Source organism: Humulus lupulus, chromosome 4, assembly GCF_963169125.1.
Source record: "Humulus lupulus chromosome 4, drHumLupu1.1, whole genome shotgun sequence".
NCBI classification, from domain to species: Eukaryota; Viridiplantae; Streptophyta; class Magnoliopsida; order Rosales; family Cannabaceae; genus Humulus; species Humulus lupulus.
The window spans coordinates 135230858-135243713 of record NC_084796.1 but is presented as its reverse complement, the minus strand read 5'-3'; the positions used below and the strand labels follow the sequence as shown (position 1 = coordinate 135243713).

Here is a 12856-nt window from a genome sequence, read left to right as displayed (position 1 = left end):
CATGTCTAATGGGATCTTCCTTTTCTGTATATACTGGCAACACCGGTGCTTTATATTTTGCCGGCAGCTGGGCTTCTCTAATCTGGGCCAAAATGGGCTGCCACTACGGTGGTCTATCGCATCCATCCCGGAAGGTCGTTTTGACAAACCTTGCACTGCAGCTGTTAGCACGTCAAGCTGGGCTTGGATGGCTGGTGCAACTGACAAAGTTCCAAGGTCTTGACTGCCTGGTCGGGCATTACCATCTGGTGCACTGTCGTCAAGTATTTTTACTTGACTGGCAGGGCGGTTCTGATTTTTCCCTTCGACCGGGACGATCCTCCTCTTGTTGGTGATAACGTCCCTTAGATCCTTTTGGGAAAAATGCTCTCCTACCCGATCGAACACTGTACTTTTTTATTTTTCAGAGAGCTTACTACGCGGGACATGCTCTCCCCCACTACGCTGCTGGCCGGGGTGCAGTGAAGGCTTTTCGGTACGTCCCGGGCAATCTTTTCCTCCTTGTGGGTTGTTGTCTTCTTTATCCTTTGACTGGTTGGTGTGATGACTATCAGCCCTATCACGACCATGCCAATCTTTGAACTGTGAAGTCCTTTTATCTCGAGGAGTCCTTGTCTGATCCTGCCTGGGTGGAGTCTTTTTACTGCCCGATCGATGACTCCCTGATCTAGAAGTTTCTAATCGGTGGCTCCTGGAGGGGGTTCTAGAGTTCTCCCTTTATGTCGAGGCAGTTCCGAATCGGACCCCATCATCTTCCCGACCAGGGGGGTTACTCTTGCTTCTGTCCAGTCCCCGAGAATTGGCTGTGTCAGTGGTCCTCTGACCAAGATTATTATTTCTTGCTCCCTAGGTGGCTGCTTGTGCCGCAACTTTAGCATTGGCTTGGGCCAATTGCGTAGCCGCTTCTAGAGAAAGTGTTGCTTCATGATGTCTCCGGTCGACTTCCTCCTGTCGTTGTCTGATCTCTTCGCTTCTGGCCTCCATATCACGCCTTTGCTGCTCTAACGCAGCTCTCTTCCTGGCCATCTCTTCAGCGAAAGACTCCTGCCGAGCATTGAATTGCATCATCTCCTCTTGGAAAGCGCCTATTGCGACCTGGAGTTATTCAACTTTTGGAGTGGTCTCCTCGAGAAAGACCATGGGCTCAGTCTCTGGGTTCTGTAGTCCAGGACCTTCTGATCCAGTAGGCTCTTTTGACGTGCCTGACTTTTTGGATCCCACATTAGCATCCTTGGGCGCCATCTTGATATGATAGTCGTGTGTTTCTTCTCTTCAGGCTCTCAATGAAAGCACCAAAAATGTTGACCACGATTTTGGCCAACGAAGAGTAGACGTCAAAATGACAATAAGCCTTGAATAGAAAATACGACACCAATAATTTTATAGTGGTTCGGTCCCAATTTATTGGTAATAGCCTAATCCACTTGGAGTTGTGATATATTTAGCCTACACTTAAGATCAGATAATCTTGAGCCAACTGAGTTTCTTAAGTGTAAGTAAAAAAATACAAAGTTTCTCTCTCTAGAGAATACAAGCTTTATCTCTCTAAGCTCTCAGAAAATGCCCCAAGAATGCCCTAAGTAACAATCCCAAAGTCTCAAAACTAGAGAGTTTTCTCAGTCTAAAAAGATCAGATCCCCCTAAATGATGCCATGAGCCATTTATTAATAGGATCATGGATCATACATCAGATATATCCCTTTCACCGGGTCCTTGGTTCTTCCAACTGACTTTAATTAACTAAAATATAAATAAATTCAAATTACAATAATATAGCAATTATTTCGGGATATCTGAGAGATTCCCGTGGCAGTTACAAATGATTCGGGTTGAAGCTGTTACTCAAGCTTTTACTGAAGAGTTACTAGACGGTAACTTCTGAGATTCTGATCTGTGGACCGACCAAATCCATCCCTGGAGTGACTGGTCGGTCAAGACAACTCACCGGTCGGCACAGGCAAAGCACTCCTCTATCAGTCCTCTGGTCTAACATGACACATCTCTGGTCTAGCATGACACTTCTCTGGTCTAGCAAAACACTTTACTGGTCTAGCAAAACAAATGACTGGTCTGCTAAAATACTTCACTGGTCGGCTAGAACATTTTATTGATCGGCCAGAACATTTTACTGGTCAATCAAAAATCTTTACCAGTCGGACAAAAATTCTACCTGTTCGGTCAAATCACTTCCAAACTAGATAAATAATTTTCATGTCCAGTAATATCACAACTCCGAAGATTAATCTCAAATGTTTCCCTCCTTGGCCAATATATTTATTGACTATTAATGTGTCATTTACTGACCATGCATTGCCACTTGTCACTTCTGATTGCCACGTCATCGAACTGAAATTTTGGGGATAACAGGCATGTTATGGGTATATTTGGCGTATATGTGATGTATGTGTGGGACCACATCATTATGTGGATATATTTGGGTTACTTGGCACGAGATGATCCTAAGGAGCAAGCTAGTGAGAAAGTTACAACGGGAATAATACTTGACTCGGGGTGAGTCAAGGGGTATTCTGGGTATTTAATATATTACTGGGATATTGGGTAATATGAATTAATATTTGAGGATATATTTGGAGTTAGTGAGATCATGAAAGAATTTTAGGGATTTTGACTACTTTGCCCTCGGGGACATATTTGGGGTACCCTGAGCCTTGGGGATTTATTTAAGGTTACTTAAGCATGAAGTAACCTGACAAATTAGAAACACGTTCAAACTCTCTCTCTCTCTCTCCCGTTCTCCTTTTTGACAATCGATAGCGTTTTCGAAGGAAACTCAAGTTATAGGGCTCAGATTCAAGCAAGGTTAGAGTCATAACGATTCTAGGGAAGATTAGAAGCTTGATAGCCGGAGGATTTAGTAGAAAAATGACATAATCAGAGGTAATTTAAGCTTTGAATTTTCGAGTTTCGGTTTCCTTAAGTTCTTGAGTTTTGATTTGGATTAGAGATTTGGTGAAGGTTTAAAATGAAGCTGAGCTTAGGTTTAATGGTATTTATGTGCTGATAATGTTTGGGGGATTTAATTATGAGTTTGGGATTCACTTGGGTTGGATTTTGGAGGAAAACATGGGAAATTCTAGGTTCGCGGGGACGCGCTACGACCCTATTCTTGGGTATCGCGACCCATGTGAACCCAGGGCGCATAGGCGGTTCTATCTGGGAGGCATGCCGCGGCCTGTGCTCTGAATTTCAGATAGGGGGTTTTCTGTTTGGGAGGCATGCCGCGGCCCTTAGGGGCAAGTCGCGACCCGCCTGGGAAACTATGGCCACCTTAGGTTTTTAATGACGGGAATTCAAACCTAAGGGCTTGGGATCGATCCTACTACTAGCTTAGTGGGATTCAATGTCCCAGAGGCTAGGACTCGGTCCGGAAGCCTTTATTTACTCGTTATTGATGAGATTCTATATTATGGTTGTGACTAGTTTATCGTTAGGGGCTCGGAACTGGGATCGTGCTCGAGGGTTGTTCATTGGTAACCTGTGCTTGGACTAAAGGTAAGAAAACTGTACCCGGTATGTGATACATGTGATCATGGCTTGGCCCAAAATGTAGAACAGAAATATGAACAGGGCATGAACGCCTAAAAATGTGCATGATTATGATTATGCTTGAGATTGTTGATTAAGCATGATGAATGCTTTGTACCTGAATATTTGATATATGATGAACAGATGTTAGCATTATATAATTGAGAAAAGCATTGACTTATTAGTCAAGGTCGACAATAGCGTCGAGTGCTGGTCGAAAAGCATTGACTTAATAGTTAAGGGCAGCAATAGCGCACTGAGCGCTGGTTGTTATTGTTATGCTTAACTAGGAGTGCATCATATGCTTGATCGACCTATTGGTCGTGGAAAACTCAGCGCCAGGTAAGCTGGGCCAGCTCCAAGGCTGGTTATACAGAGGATAAGGCAATGGGCCCCGGGGTGACTTATTAGTCCCATATCCTAGGGCTGAGCCCCATCATTGACTTATTAGTCAAGGACGGCCTTAGTATGCTGAGTGCTGGTCATAAAGCATTGACTTATTAGTTAAGGATGACCTTAGCATGTTGAGTGCTGGTCGTAAAGCATCGACTTATTATTCAAGGACGGCCTTAGCACGCTAAGTGCTAGCCATAAAGCATTGACTTATTAGTCAAGGACGGCCTTAGCACGCTGAGTGCTTGTCATAAAGCATTGACTTATTAGTCATGGATGACCTTGGCAGGCTAACTGCTAGTCATAAAGCATTGCTTATGAGTCAAGGACGACCTTAGCACGTTGAGTGCTGGTCAAAAATCATTGACTTATGAGTCAAGGATGGAAATATCGCATTGAGCGCTGGTCATTATGGTTATGCCGAACCAGGAGTGCATCATATGCTTGACCGACCTATTGGTCGTGAGAAAACTAGAGCACCAGGCACGCTGGGCTAGTTCCAAGGCTGGTTATACAGACGATAGGGCAAAGGGCCTCGAGGTAACTCATTAGTCCCATATCCTAGGGCACTAAACCTCGGTATGATTACATAATCATGTATTTTGGGCATTGGACCCCAATATGATTCCATAATCATGAATTTTGGGTATTGGACCCCAGTATGATTCATTGATCGTTTATCTTGGGCGATTGGACCCATATGACACTATAGTCATTTATATGAGTGGTATGCATGCATGAGTAGGGTTATTACTACTAGGCATGCTTATTATGATTTGGTAGCATGTTATTAACTGTTTATGAGCATGTTTAAGTTTCCTTGCTGAGCCTTGGCTCATGGGTGCTTTGTGGTGCCAGTAAAGGGACAAGAAAGTTGGAAAATCCTTGAGTTGGAAAGCTTAGGTGACGATGTGTACATATACAGCTGCTCGACCACCACAATCGAGGGTTTAAAGAGGAACTAGGGTCAAACCCTATTTTGTTGCTTAGGTCGGCTAGTTGTAACTTTTCTATTTGTAGTTAACCTTTTTAAATGTATTTTGGGATCCCATGTATGAAGTAAACGTTTTAATGAAACGGTTGTACCTTTGTCCAAAAATTTTAACCCTAAACCGCTAATCACGTTTAGTTACACAATTATGACCAAATGACTCGTTTAGCGAGTTTAACACTATTTAAAATACACAGTTTAACGATCCATGAGTAGTAGGCCGTTACATTTCTATAGCTTCTCTCTTCTCAAACCTCTCTAGATCTCATTTGCTGAGTACATCTAGGGAGCCTAAAATCAACTTATGAATTCTACGTGCCCACACATGTCCTTGTGTGTTAGAGGATCAACTTGGAAAGCTAAGGTGTAAGCTTTCATAAGGATAGGAAGATCGTTGATTTTACTGGAAAGACTCAAGGACACTTGATAGGCTATGAGAGGTAATCTCTATTCCTAATATGTGTTATTTAATATATCTATATATGTATGATCCTGGCTGGTATTAATAATTTTTTGAAAATCCCTTTCTCATACTTTTCGCTGAATATTTTGATATTTTTCTAATTTAATATCAACAATTCTGTGTTGGGAACAACCGAAGTGGTGGTGGTGGCTTTATTTTGTAATTGATTTGTTCTTGAGTTTGGATTTCTATTTGTTTTGTATTTGTGTTCTTGAGATTTTGAGATTGATTTTGTATTGGAATTTTGTTTCTGAAATTGGATTTCTGTTTTATTTATGGTGTTTGGGTTTGATCTATTTATATAGATATGTATATGGAATTGTATTTTGGTATTTTTTTTTAGAGAATTTGGGATTGGAAATATGAAATTGTTATTATATATATATTGTTTATCAACCGTGTAAAACTGATGATTTTGCATGTATCATCGCAACACCAGAATAGGTGTCAATTGCAAAACTGACGCAAATAACAAAAGCTTCTGTGTATAATTGATGCCAAATCCAATTTTTTAGTAGTGGCAAATCTTGAATATTCAAATATTAAATTATAATCTATAAATTGACATAAAATAGAAAGTGTAATTACACCACCTAGATAATTAGAATCTACACAAAAAATACAATAGAACTATCACAAAAAAAATGATAAAAAATCATGCGAAAAACAAAACCGAAAACCAAATACGCCTATGTCGCAAAACCACAAAATGTAGAGTCAAAGTTTATACACGAGAAGTATCATTGTAAAATATCTCTACTCCAAGCCTCCTCAAATTTTCTTGAAGCTTTTACAACATGGAATGAGAAGTTGCATTAAACAAGCCAATGAATATCACACAAGTTAAGAAATTATTGGTGATTTTATTGGAGAAAATTAGTATTCTCGGAGAGCTAGAGAGAGTTGAGAAGTGTGATTAAGGTTTCAACTCTAAAAAACTCATTTTATAGTATATGCATCGTCATTAGGTTAAATCAATTAGATAAAAATCTTTTGAACACATCATTTGGAACCAAAAAGGAAACTTTGAGGATAGAAATATGCGACATGTTGTGACATCCAAGATATTGAGGGTTCTACAACCAAATCTTTTGATGGTAATATATATGTAACAAACCCATAAATATAGGATATTATAGGACAAATATCTCAATTAATGACTATTTCATAAAATTGTAATTATCTATATTTTTAATAAAATTATATTTTTATCAAATAATAATAAGAGATTATATTTTTTTGGACCATGTGTTTTGTTTGATTACATGTTTAGACTCTGTGTTTTAACAAATTACTTTTTGGACCATGTGTTTTGTAAATAGTTCAAATAGACCTCTAAACATAATTTTGATAAAAAAAATTTATATTAAAATCACAAATAATTCACCAAGCTAAAAACTCATAATAAAAGCATAATTATTTTGTCTATCAAAATCGTGTGTTGGGGTCTATTTGTACAATTTAAAAAAATTAATTTGTTGAAACACAAAGTCCAAACAAATAACGACCCTCGTAGTAAAAAAAAATATAAAGCCTAATAATAATTGAAACAAGACTACAAATCAAATTACAACACGTATCACTCTCTGCATCGTACGTGTGTCATGTGGCTTGCTCATACTTCATAGTGGTATGGGTCCCCACTCGGAACGAATCACATAAAAGCACCAATAATAAGACACAGGCCTCGATGGTTAATTGTACAAACAGAGAGGGCACAATAGTAACTTCACATACTTAGTGGTCTCTTCATAGAGGAATAATTAAAAACGAAAGAAACTCAAACTATGGGGTCCCTGTCTTTCTCTCTGGTCTCCGCAAGGAGTATCATCACCTTCCTTTCCTCTTTCTCTGGGCCTCTTCCCAACCAAAATCAGAGACCAGAGAAACTAGAGAATAAGAGAAAGAAGTACTGCAGATGAAGAAGAATGGCCATTCTGGTTCCCTCTTTCTTCTCTTTCTCTCTTTATATAGCATCATATATATATTTAACTAAAAGGTTGTAATTATTTATTTTGATTTGATTAGATCTGTGGTGTTCTGAGAATCCTGATTGATAAAACTCCAAAGTACGTTGAATCTCGAAACATGGATGTTCTACGCAATTTTATTCATTTACTTTTAATTAATTAATTTATGTTTTGTATTGTATTGTGAGAAGATGATGAGATAATACTGCCAATCATTATTATTATTATTATTATTATTATTATTATATTTGGGTGAAGTCACTGGAGGCAGCGGTTCATCGATCTCTTCCTGAATTCTTTTTGTGAACAAGAAAACACAAAACATGAATCGATCGATAAACCTCTGCATCCAGCGTTCACTCATTTTTTTTTTAAACAATTGACTAATAATGATTTAATAATCCAAGAAAAATTAAAGGAGTCTATGTAAATATTGGGTTTATGACTTTGTTTTAGATTTTAATTTTTTAAATTGTTTGGGGAAAAGAATTTCTAGTTTGCTATCTTTTTCGGCTATATAAGAATCGTTTATTGCAGTGCAAATTGTTAATTTGACTTCTTACACATTTCTTTTTATGGTTAATTTTTATTTCAATCACCATATATTACTTTTGGTAAGTTCGTATAGCTTATTATAAGATTGTGACGATGATAGTGATTATTTGATTATGAGGTTACTATGATGATGATGGATCTAATATTTCATTACCAAACAGCTTTTTTTTTTTTTTAGTTTTTATCCTTTAGCGGTAGAGAATAAAGTGCTTAAATTATTTATTTATTTTTGGTGGGCATTGGGGTTTTTTTTTATACTAATAATTTAGTTGATTCAAATTCTACAATGTGTTAAAAAATTACACATTATTTATTTATTTTTACTTTAATTGCAATTGTTTACTAAACGGAGGTTCTTATCCCTTAATGGTAAACAATGAACTTATTTTTGGTGGGTATCGTGTAACTTTATGTAGTTATTGAAACTAATAATTTAGTAACTGATTCAGAATGCTACACAGTGTTCAACAATAATATATGATTTAATTTTTTATTTATATTTTTAATGGCCAGTATTTGGTCACCCTTTGTTGTCTCCAAAAGCTATGACCTATTACATGGCTTAACTTTGATGCCCTTTAGAAGAATCAAGAGGTTGCTTTTCTATTGAAGTTGAATACTTTAGATGTGTTGAAGCTTACCTTTTTTTTAGAAGAAAATAAATTAATGAAAGTCACCTGATTAATACGTCTTGGGTGTCCTTTGGGTGCCTAAAATTATATCTTTATATTAGTTTATTGGCTTATAAAGACTAGACTCCACAGTACTTTATCTCTTTTTTTTTTTTTTGTGCTCAAGAGATGGGTGCTTTACTATTATTTTTTTTCACTATGTTGGTTGTGCCTGTTTCTTGAAATCTGTAATATATAATATGTATTCATATCTATAGCTCTGTCAATACATACATGCAGCATGGGCATGCATCTGGATATATTCAATATAATATGATATACAAACAGCTCTTTTGAGTGTATCTTTTAGGTTTGTATATGGTTCTCTCTGAGAGATTGTGGCAAAGAGCTTAAATAATTACAGTTCTTTCATTTTGTTCTTCTGTTTTCCCACCAAGTTTTTTTTTCCTGATTTTGTAGATTTGAATGTTGTGGGATTTAATTTTTTCTGGTATATAAATGTCATTTTCTAGTGCATGTGATGTGGGCTATAAAGTCTATGGTTGTTTCTTTCTCTGGTAAGAGAAAAAAAGTCTCTTTAAGAGAGTCTCCGAGTGGGGAGACAAACTATCTTCATTATGGTATGAAAGGTGAGGGAAAATTACAGTTTTGGAGTACCAACTTGGCAGAGAATCTACTATACTATGTTGATGTTACTTGAGAGAATCTGGTATCAAATTCTAGTGGTACCAGAAATGGGAAAGAAAGTCTTTTAAATCAGAAATGACTTTGATTTATGAGGGTCTAGAAAAGTACAAAGGAGAGAATCTATGAGAAATAGTTGTGGTGAGCTAAGCCAAGGATATCCTGGTTTTTGGTTCTTGCTCTGATTTAGTCATTCAAAGCTGATGGTTTGGTTCTTATTCTCTTGTAATTTTAATGAGAAATCAATATCTACTTTGAAAGTTTTCCTGGCCAGCGTGAGTGTGTTTTTCTTCTTTATTTGGCATGGCATTGTCAAATCTATTAGTCGGGTCATACATCTGCATATAAATTATATTACTTTAAGCCATTCATATTTTCATTCTTTTAGTTTTTTTTATTCCGAAAAAAATGAGTTTAATTCAGGGTTGAAGGATTTTTAATAACAGTTTTACATAATCAATTTAACCGAATTATATTTTTTTTGTCAGGCAATTTAACAAAAATATTGAAAGCATAATTATATTTAATTCTGGCTTATGAATTTTTTGTTTATGAGAAAATAGAAAATATTAGTTTGACTTGGCAATCACATATATATTAATAATTACTAGGTTGAAATAACGTGCATGCACATTTGTTTAGTTTTAAAATTGTAAAAATTGTCTATAATTTTAATAAAAACTAATTTATTGTTTAAAATATATATATATAAAATAGAATGCATTATAATTTTATAGTATATATAAATATTTATATCAATAATCTACACTTATATGGCATGTAAACATAAAGTTGATATAGATATATATTTACGTGGCTACATGATATATATATATAATACAATAATATTTAAAAAGAAATTAATAATAGAATAAAATAATAATAGAAAAAGTCGTACTGTAGATGTGTTAATTATTTTTAGTTTTTAATATATTAATTATTTTTACACAAATTTATAAGATAAAAAAATGATATGTATGCCTTTATTATTTTTAAATAAACATGATTTAATTATTTAAATTATTATAAATATCTTAAAAATATCATATTTTAATTAATTAATATTTATTTAAGTTTATGTTTGTTTTAGTTTTTGAATTTGAGAGTGACAACAAAATATTATATATTATATGTTTAATATAATATTATGTTTAAGTTTAATTAAATTTTATTTAAGTTATAAAATATATGATTTTATTATTTTAAACAATTATCATTGTAAAATATATTATTTATTTATTTTTATTTAAGTTTAAGTTATGTTTACAATCAACCGTTAAATATAAGAATATTTTGTTAAATATAAGAATATTTCGTTAAAGTTAAAGAAAAAGAACCGTTAAAACCAATAATTTACGTAATCTACACACTTTTTATATAGAAGAGATATGTCCAACTATCAAAATAATTAAAGTTCTTATGTTTTGTATGAACACAATGTGTCACTCATGTTAGGCCATCTCTAATCGAAAATATAAAGAGAATTTTACACAAAGTGTCGAAATTGGCACATTTATTACAAAAATACTGTAAGTCGAGTATTTTAACTTTTTTTTCTTCTATTTGGTGTTTATTTATATATTATTTGTTAAGTTTTATATTTACAAAAATATTATTTGCTTTACTAAGAACTATCAATTACTTTCTCACCTATCAATCACTTTTTCTTCCTCCTCTAGCACGTTTTGTCTCTTCTTCTTCCTCCATTTCATCTCTGCCCAAGCTTCACATGCTTTTCATCTTCGCTTCAATCTCTCCATCGCAGCACTCCGGCAGCTTCTAGCCCTTTTTATTTGTCGCCGACAGTTTCCAGCCACTTTTCTCCGTCGCCAATGTTACCCACTATGTTTTTGTATTTTTCATTTTGTTGATTTGATTTTTTTACTCCTTTAGTTGTTGTGTAATTTATTATCTTGTTGCTTTTTATTTTTTTTGTTACCTTATTTTTTTGGTTTATTTTGTTATATTTTTGTATATGTTAGTGTCTTTTTTTCACAATACATACAATTTGTTTGATGTAATGCTTGAATGATTGAGATTTGGTTGTTTAGTGCTAGTTTTTATAATTCTTTTGGTGTGTGTTGTTTTTTATTTTTATTAAGTATCATTTTAGGGCTTTGTGTTGGGTTTTTTCGGTGTTTAGGTTGTGTTTGGCTCTTTTAGGGTTTGTCTGAGCAAGAAAATAAGCAAGTATATAATGAATATTGGTTATGTTTAAAGGTTTATTAACGTTTTGAATTGGTTTTTTTTTTTTTATTAGTAATATGTTGTTTTTCTGTTGTTTTGTAATGATTGTGGTGTTTTTGTAGCGTCCTTTGCTGAGTACTTTGTCGATGAAGTAATTAGAAATATGGACAGTGATGGTGAAGCTCCAATCAAACTCAAAGGTAAATGGAGAACTTTGGAGTGGGAAAAATGATCATGCATATCAAAGTAATCAAGGCTGCAACAACAAGAAAGCAACACAAGAGTTGTTGTTTCTATGCTTTTGACACATGTTCATTCATTTCAAATTATAGACATCCTTATTTTTATATTTAGTTTAATTTGTTGTTATATCACAATTTTGGATTATTAAGTTTTTATTTTTAGTTTGTATCAATGTTGGACATCACATTTCATCCAAAATTAAGGATTCCATTGAGCTTTTATTTTGGCAAAATGTTGTTTGTAATTTATGATATCAACAGTTGTAATTTTAAAGCTTTCGTACCGATTTTAGTTTTGCAAACATTACATCAACACCAAAGCAACACAACATAAATTGGTAAAAGAAAAAAAAATCATTACTAACAACTTTACAAAACACAATAGCAACACATCTTTGATGCATTGTTGATTCTTTATAGTAGAAAAAGAGAATGAGTAATTATTGCTTTAGTGTCCATTATACTCACATAAGGGCTATCTTGAAATCAATTTATTTTATTTTCAACTACAAGTAAATAACGAGACTGTCATCATCAATTATTTTTAGGAGTGGGTAGCGTTATTTTAACTTGATATTGTAGTTGAACTTTTGTTGTTTTTATGTTGCTTTGTAGTTGTAGATGGAGCTTTTGTAGGAGGTCATTGTATTTGCAGTGTTTCATAATCAATTTTCCATTATCTTCAAATTTGGTATCGAAATTATTATCTGCAATGTGCATAAATTAAAGTTTTTTAGAATATCAACATTGTGGTTTTCATGTTTATATAAGTTTAAGTGACAACAACGCTAAGACAACAAGCGAACAACTGAACAACAACAGAGGTTAAATTAAACTTTTAAAATTCCTTCCTTGTTCTTAACATACTGCCCATAATTTTTAATTAAATGTTTTCCCTTCTAGAGTTGCAAAATTAATGACAAATCAACTACACTATAGGGAGAAATACCATTAAAATATGAGAGCCAAGCAAAGAGAAACAAAATTTGATGAATAAATTAAGCTAACCACACACTAAACAACCTCATATTTTTTAATGATTTTTCTTTGAAATGTTTGGGCAATTCTAGATCAACGATTCTTCTGTTCACGTAAATAACTCTTCCGTGGATCTTCTCTTGCCGGTGTTAATGGAGGTCTCCATTGATCTTCTCTTGCTGTCATTCATGGAGATCTCCCCTCGCTGGTCGCTG

At 34.4% G+C, this 12856-nt stretch overlaps 1 long non-coding RNA gene across 1 annotated transcript; it reads left to right on the top strand.

Annotated features, from left to right (window-relative positions):
• Positions 1 to 7047: 7047 nt before the first annotated feature.
• Positions 7048 to 11937, top strand: LOC133830823 (uncharacterized). The gene is made up of 2 exons (XR_009892223.1): positions 7048 to 7333; positions 11544 to 11937. It is a non-coding gene; the product is annotated as an uncharacterized LOC133830823 (long non-coding RNA).
• Positions 11938 to 12856: the final 919 nt, after the last annotated feature.